At 45.2% G+C, this 6,995-nt stretch overlaps 1 pseudogene; it reads right to left on the bottom strand.

The window, feature by feature from the left end:
• Positions 1–4,497: 4,497 nt before the first annotated feature.
• On the bottom strand, positions 4,498–5,108 carry LOC125112079 (voltage-dependent calcium channel gamma-like subunit; annotated as a pseudogene).
• Between the last annotated feature and the right edge of the window lie 1,887 nt (positions 5,109–6,995).

Raw genomic sequence — 6,995 nt, 5'->3', positions numbered from 1 at the left:
CCGGCAGCCAGGACAAACCAGGCTATGGATTGGACAGGTGAGGTTTATAAAGTACCTGCAGTGGGAGGGGCTCTTTTCTGGTCCTAAGAAGGGTGCGAAGGTGTGTGGGGCACTCATTCTAAAGAATTCATCAGACTGGGAATTCAATGAGAAGAGCACTAAGAAGATTTGAGTCTAGATCTAGCTCCTCCACTAGTGAGTTTTATAACCTCAGACAGGTCTCTAAGCCTCAGTTTCTCTTCCACCTTTCCTACCTCCTGTAGGGGTTATTAATGAGGCGCAAGTGGGAAAACGGTCAAGTGATAAAGTCCCCCCAAAATGGAAGGCAGTATTAATTTACTGAGTGAACATCTACTGTGCGCTGGAGATGGTAAGGGCACCAAGGTTACAAACCTGAATCAAAATCAGATCCTACCCTCCAGGAGCTGAAGATCTAGAGAGGCGAATAAGTAACGCAATCCAGCGGTTCTACGGTAAGGTGGAAAAAGAGGTGGGTTAATATTCTGATCAGATCAAAATTTCTTCCTCCTCTGTGTCCCCTGGGTGTAGAGAAGCTGTGGGCCTATTAGAACCCCTCCCAGGGGCTCCTAGCGGCGCCAAACTTCGCCTGGTGTTAAGACTCCAAAAGGCTGGGACCACAGGCCCATTTTGTGGCAGAGCAAGGCTCAGGGCCGGTAGGGGTGGGGCAGAGATGCTCTTAGAGTCTTAAGGGTCATACTGGAAGGAATCGCGGCCGTGCGGGAAGGCCAGGCAATCTCCAGACCTCCCCTCGATGGCTTCCAGGTGCAGATGCACAGAAGCGGGCGGGGAGGTAGCTCTCGCCTCCCGCCAGCAGGCCAGGCAGGCTCAATCCGCCGCAGCCGCCGGGCCTCCGTTTCCAAGGCGACCGGCTCACAAGGACCGTCCCCTCCCACCGCAAAACAGAGCTGCGAGCGGCGGGCCGGGCGCGCCCCCTGGTGGCAGCAGGGGAAACCGCTGCCCTCGCCGGCTTCCTTCCCGCGGGATTTTCTTCGCCGCAGCTCACCCACCTGGCTCCCTCTAGCGGCAAACCGGGAAGTGGTGAGTTGTTTAGAGCCGCGTCTTCCGGCCTCTGTCCTGTGACCTTAAGCCGCTCGCTGTTTTCTTCCACTGTAAAATGAAGCCATCAGGACTGGTCGGTGGTTTTCAGACAACTCCTAGGATGGGGAAACGGTTGTGTGCGCTTGACGGGAGATCTGCCCGCCTCTGCCCCTTACACCGAGACAGCCATTCTTCTGTCTGCTTTTTTTGAGTAAGAGTTCTTTTGGGTTTAACTCCAAATAGATATGCAAACCCCTGGACTAAATACTTACAGCTCTAAAAGCCCTTGATTCTACCCATTTTCCTTCTTGTTTGTTTGTTTGTTTGTTTGTTTTGCTCCTAAATCTTAAGAAAACCAATATAGAGTCCATCTCCCCCTGTCTTTCCAGTCTTGGCGGCTCTCTCCTAATCGGGGGGGAGGGGGCATATCACACACCTGCAACCTTTCAGGTGCCCCCTTTCCTCATCTGCGTTCTTTCTCCATCTCCACCTCCTGACAATCTCTTAAATCCTAAGAGCACTTAGTTGCCTTTGAGTCAGTGATCTTCCTTCTGTACTGAGAAGACAAAAGCAAGGCATCGGCTTGGACCTCCACTCATCATACGTCACATGCTTGTCATCCTTGAATTTGATTTTTTAAAAAATACATTATCATATGTTTCATGCTTAATGGTGTTAAGGTTAATAACTTATTAAGAACTTAAGGAAGGGAACTGAAACAGTGAATGAAAATATTAATTATCTTTGTGGTATTCCCTCATAGCTCAGCAGTAAGGAACCTGACTAGTATCCATGAGGACCTGGGTTCTATCCCTGGCCCCGCTGGTTGCGGTGGCTGTGGCCTAGGCCAGCAGCTGCACCTCCAATTCAACCCCTAGCCTGGGAACTTCCATATACCCTGGGTACAGCCCTAAAACGAAGAGAAAAAAATTATCTTTGCTTAAGGGAGTTTTTCTCATCAGGAAAAAGTCATCCAAAATCTAGCGACTATGAGATAATTTATATACTCTACCTCATTTGAACCTCCCTTTATTCTGTTAGTGTTATATATTTGTTCAGTGCCAATTATTTGTTGTGATCAGCATTTTTTTTTTTTTTTTTTTTGCTTTTTAGGGCTGTACCCGCGGCATATGGAGGTTCCCAGGCTAGGAGTCCAGTGGGAGCTAGAGCTGCCAGCCTACACCACAGCCACAGCAGTGCAAGTCTGTGACCTACACCACAGCTCACGGCAATGCCAGATCCTTAATCCACTGAGCAAGGCCAGGGATCGAACCTGCAACCTCATGGTTCCTAGTCGGATTCGCTTCTGCTGTGCCACGACGGGAACTCCTGATCAGCACATTTGGTAAAGTTTTTTTTTTGTTGTTGTTGTTGCTTGCTTTTCCCTAAAATAAAAACAACTAGTGGGATTATGGGGCAAAATTATTGAATAGAGTTCAGATGCTGAAGGGAAAAAAAAAATGTACCACTCCAAATGTTTAAAGAACGTTTAAAGCATGGGGATTTGGGGGGTTGTTGTTAAATGGAAAAACAATTTTGTGATTCTTCAGCATTTTGAATTCATTCCCAAATCACTTTTTATAAATCCTAGGCCAGCTTCTTTTGCTAGAGCCTGGGCCCATGGTCAAAAATGTATTCTTACCCTATCATTTATCTCCTGTGCAGTTTTTCTTGTGATGTTTGCCAGTTGGTGGTCAAACAATGAAGCTGGATAAGAACCATTTGCTGACTTTCCTCATTTGACCTCGATTTTCTGTTAGCCTTGCCATGTTGAGTGATGCAGAAATAGAGGTTCGAGAGTTTCTGTGGTCAAAAACGCCAACTATGTTGTCTGATTTTGGCAAAAACACCAAGAATTCATTTGGTATGTACTGTTGCTAAGCACCCTATACTTTTAAACCTCTTTTCAATTGAGAATCACGACCTCTGCAAATAGACCGTAAGGCAATCAACTAAATGTACTAATATAGCATTTCACAATAACTTTTAGAGACATGAGCTAGTGATTTAACCCACTGACTTTGTAAACCCGTTCAAACTTCTAGTAAGTTGGAAATTTCACTGACAACAAAATTCCTCTTGAGAAATGGAAAAGGCCCCACTATAACTTCTTATGCAAAAGCTTTGTTCCTCACACATTTGAAACAGTGAAATCGGTGTTCTGCAAAAAGAAAAAAAGAGTCTTGGGGTAAAATATTCTCTTGAGAGGAAAAGTTTACACCCTCAGGATGATGTTTCGAACCATCGTCCACTGGCATGTTGCCATGTTATAAAATGGGCCTGTTTCCCGCTTTATGAATAAGGGTTGCATTTTTTCCCTTTAGGCCGGAGGAATAGCTCTGCAACCCACCCGCCTCATCCCTTCAAACCGAGTTTAACTTGAATGACCAGAAGTCTGGCCAAAAAAAAAAGACCTCATCTCTTTTTTTCCCACTGAGCTCCTCTGCCTCAGTTTGGAAATTACTTTTATGATCTCTTTGTTCTTCTTGGGGACGCCCAGGATGGTAAGCTGAAGCTAGAGTGTCCTGTCGTCTGAGACTGAGCCAGCTGACATAGGCTATGCTTGAAGGCTTTAGTGTGTGACGTCACGAGAACAGTGCAGCTACAGTGAACTGCTAGATGTGTTCACGCAGTTTTAAAACATGACCACAGAGGATAAATGTCTAAGTCAATAGAACTTGACAAAACAATCCAGAAATATATATAGTAAGTTGCTTCAGACAAAAGTGCCCAGGTAATTAAATAAAGGATAGCATTTTCAACAAATGCTACTGTGACCAGGGCATATCTGGAAAAGAATGAGCCTTACCCTGAGTATATACCTTACAAAAAACTAACTCAAAGCGAATCATAGATCTGAACATAAAAGCTGAAACTGAAAACTTTTAGAGTTAAACATAGGAGAAAATCTTTGTGACCTTAGGGAGGCAAAGAACATGAATCAAAAAAGGAACTAATAGTTTAGACTTAATCAAAATTAAATACATCTGCTCTTTAGTTAGTTTTAAGATGAAAAGGCAAGCTGTGCTACTGAAAACAAGTTCATGTGCCCAACATACAGTGAGGCCAAACCAACCAAAACATCGGAGGTTGGAGCAGAGAAAGGTTTATTGCTCAGCAGAGAAAAGGTGACTCTTGCCTCTAAAAATCCCAAACTCCCCTCGGAGGGTTTCAACAAAGCATTTTTTTTTTTTGAACAACAAAAGAAATAAGTTTCTTCTTGTAAAATCAACATCCTAATAACTTGGCCAAGCAGGTTCAGCAGGTAGCACTGAGGCACCCAATGGTCTCTGGGCTGCAGACCAGCTGCAGAGATTAAGAGGCAATTAATGGCCTGACCACCCAAAGATTAAGAGGTAGCATTTTCAAGGTCACATGTTAGAAGAGTCTCAACTTGACCACAGTTTCTGGTAGAACTCGATGTCCTTGGAAGGGGGCCTACATTTTAGGATGGCCCAAGGAATGGGTGATACTGTTGATGTGGGTGAAGATGTTGAAATTAGGCCGCTGATGGCTTTGAGGAAGAAGAGGACGGAGGCAGCCAACTGACTCCAGACGATCAGGGTGAGGCCAATGAGTGTGACCTGGTTCCTGAGAAGGATCCAGAAGGTCAGGAGCCCCCCGAAGGAGCAGATGAAAGAGACAAGAAGGAGGACAGAGCCCATGGCCCACTTGCGCCGTGAGTGGAGGTCCTCATACACCTGGGACACTGTGAGGAGCACCAGGCCAAAGATGGCGACCACCATGGCCAAGGTGGCCGTGCTGCGGGCCAGGGCCATGCCCCAGGCCAGTCAGGGCATGTGGGCCTGACTCAGGTCTCTGAGGCAGTGCGGAGCAGCAGTCTGGTTGGAGGCCATGCAGAAGTGCCACAGCCCAAACTGGCAGTCCTCCGCCAAGAGCCAGTGGCCATCGCAGATGGAGACAGAGGAGAGGATCATGGACTGGGAAGCACTCAGGATGATGAGGGTCCAGATGAAGGACTCGGGGGAGGACTGGCAGGGCCTGCACTGGGCCAGTAGCCTCTGGGCCTGCACGTTGAGAGTGGTCATGCTTCACAGGGCTGGGCCACGTGCTCCTGCCTGGTTCTTTCATGCTTCTTCCAACAAAGCATTTTTAAAGGACAGGTGAGGGAGGGGTGCCCCAGGGTACGTGATCAGCTTGTGCACAGCTCTCTGATTGATTGATGTTGATGTGACAAAAAGATTAGCCTTATCAATCCTTAGACACCAGTTGTCAGGGGGCTCTGTGCTCATGATCATCAAGTAGTTCATTTCTTCCATTTGGTGATGGTTTTTAGCATCTGAACTCAGAAACTATGCATGAGATACTCTTACCCGGGTACTTCAGGGAGGAGCTACAGTGGAGGGTATGGGGAGGGGTCTGTCCTGGGAAAGCCCCATAGGGTCCTGCTCAGTTACAGCCACAGTCTGGAAGAAAGTATTTCTAATACATATACCTGCCAAAGGCTGGTACCCATAATTTATAAATAACTCCTAAAGCTCAATAGTGAGAAAATAAAGCAACCAATTCCAAATGCCAAAAGATTTGAACGGACACTCCACAAAAGAGGATATATCAGTGGCCAATTAGCATATGCTCAACATCTTTGCTTATAAAGGAAATGCAAATTAAAACCCCAATGAGATACCACTAGATACCCGTGAGAATGGCTAAATTCAAAAGACCGACAATACCATGTGTTGTCAAGAATGTGGAGCAACTAGAGCTTTCTCACATTTTTGGTAGAAGAGTAAGAAGGCACGACCATTTTTGGAAAACAATTCGGTAATCTCTTATAAAGTTAAATACATATCTGCTGTATGACCCAGCAACAGCACCCTTAGATATTTATTCAAGAGAAAGGAAAATGAATGGCCAAGAAGCTTATCATGATGATTGAAATCTGGAAACACCCAGATGTTCAGCAAGTAACTACATAAAGAGTTTATATTCACACAATGGAAACTACATAGTATTTGTTTGTTTGTTTGTGTTATGGCTGCACCCACGGCATATGGAATTTCCTGGGCCAGGATTCAAATCTGAGCCGCAGCTGCAGCAACACCAAATCCTTAACCTGATATGCCACGGCAGAAACTCCCTACTTAGTACTTAAAAAGACATGAACTATGGATATATGCAACAACATGATGGGTCTCAAAAGAATTTAAGCTAAGTGTGGAAAATATACTCTATTATATGAAATTCTGGAAAATCCTAAAAGCCGATCAGAGGAAAGTTTTTGGGATGAAAGAAATGTTCTATAACTTGATTGTGGTGGTGGTTACAAGCATATATATGCCTGTTAAAACTCCTCAAATGATGTTTTTAAATAGGTGCATTTTATTGTATAGAAATTATGTTAAAAAAATTTTAAAACAGATGGCAAGTTATCTGATAACTCCTACCCTCAAGAAGTGGGGTCTCTGTTTCCTCTCCTTGAATCTGGGTAGTCCTATGACTGCTTCAGCCAAGAGAATGCAGCGAACTGACACTGCATTTCTTCCAAGGCTAGGTCATAAAAATTCATACAGCTACTTCTGCTTTCTTTTAGGATACCTGCTCTGAGGGAGGCCAGCTGCCACGTAAAACATCCACTGTGAGAGGACCATGCTGGAGAGCCCAAGTATATGCTCTGTGGTCAACCAGCTGAGTCCTGCCCTCCAGCCCACAATGTGCCAGGCATGTGAGTGAAACCAACTTGGATCCTCCCCACCAGCCCGTCCCTCAGCTGAGTGTTGTTGAGTTGATCTCAGTTGATGCCACAAGGAGCAAGAGATCACTTGTTACCAAGCTAAATTTTGACAGTGTATTAGTTGTCCATTACTGTATAACAACTTACCTCCAAGATTTAGTGATCTGAGACAACAATAATAGCTTATTATCTCACAGTTTCTATAGATCAGGAATTGGGAGCAAATTGACAGGGCAGTTCT

Source organism: Phacochoerus africanus, chromosome 11, assembly GCF_016906955.1.
Source record: "Phacochoerus africanus isolate WHEZ1 chromosome 11, ROS_Pafr_v1, whole genome shotgun sequence".
NCBI classification, from domain to species: domain Eukaryota; kingdom Metazoa; phylum Chordata; class Mammalia; order Artiodactyla; family Suidae; genus Phacochoerus; species Phacochoerus africanus.
Note: the sequence above shows the minus strand (reverse complement) of the source record. Positions and strands in the feature narration are given on the sequence as shown.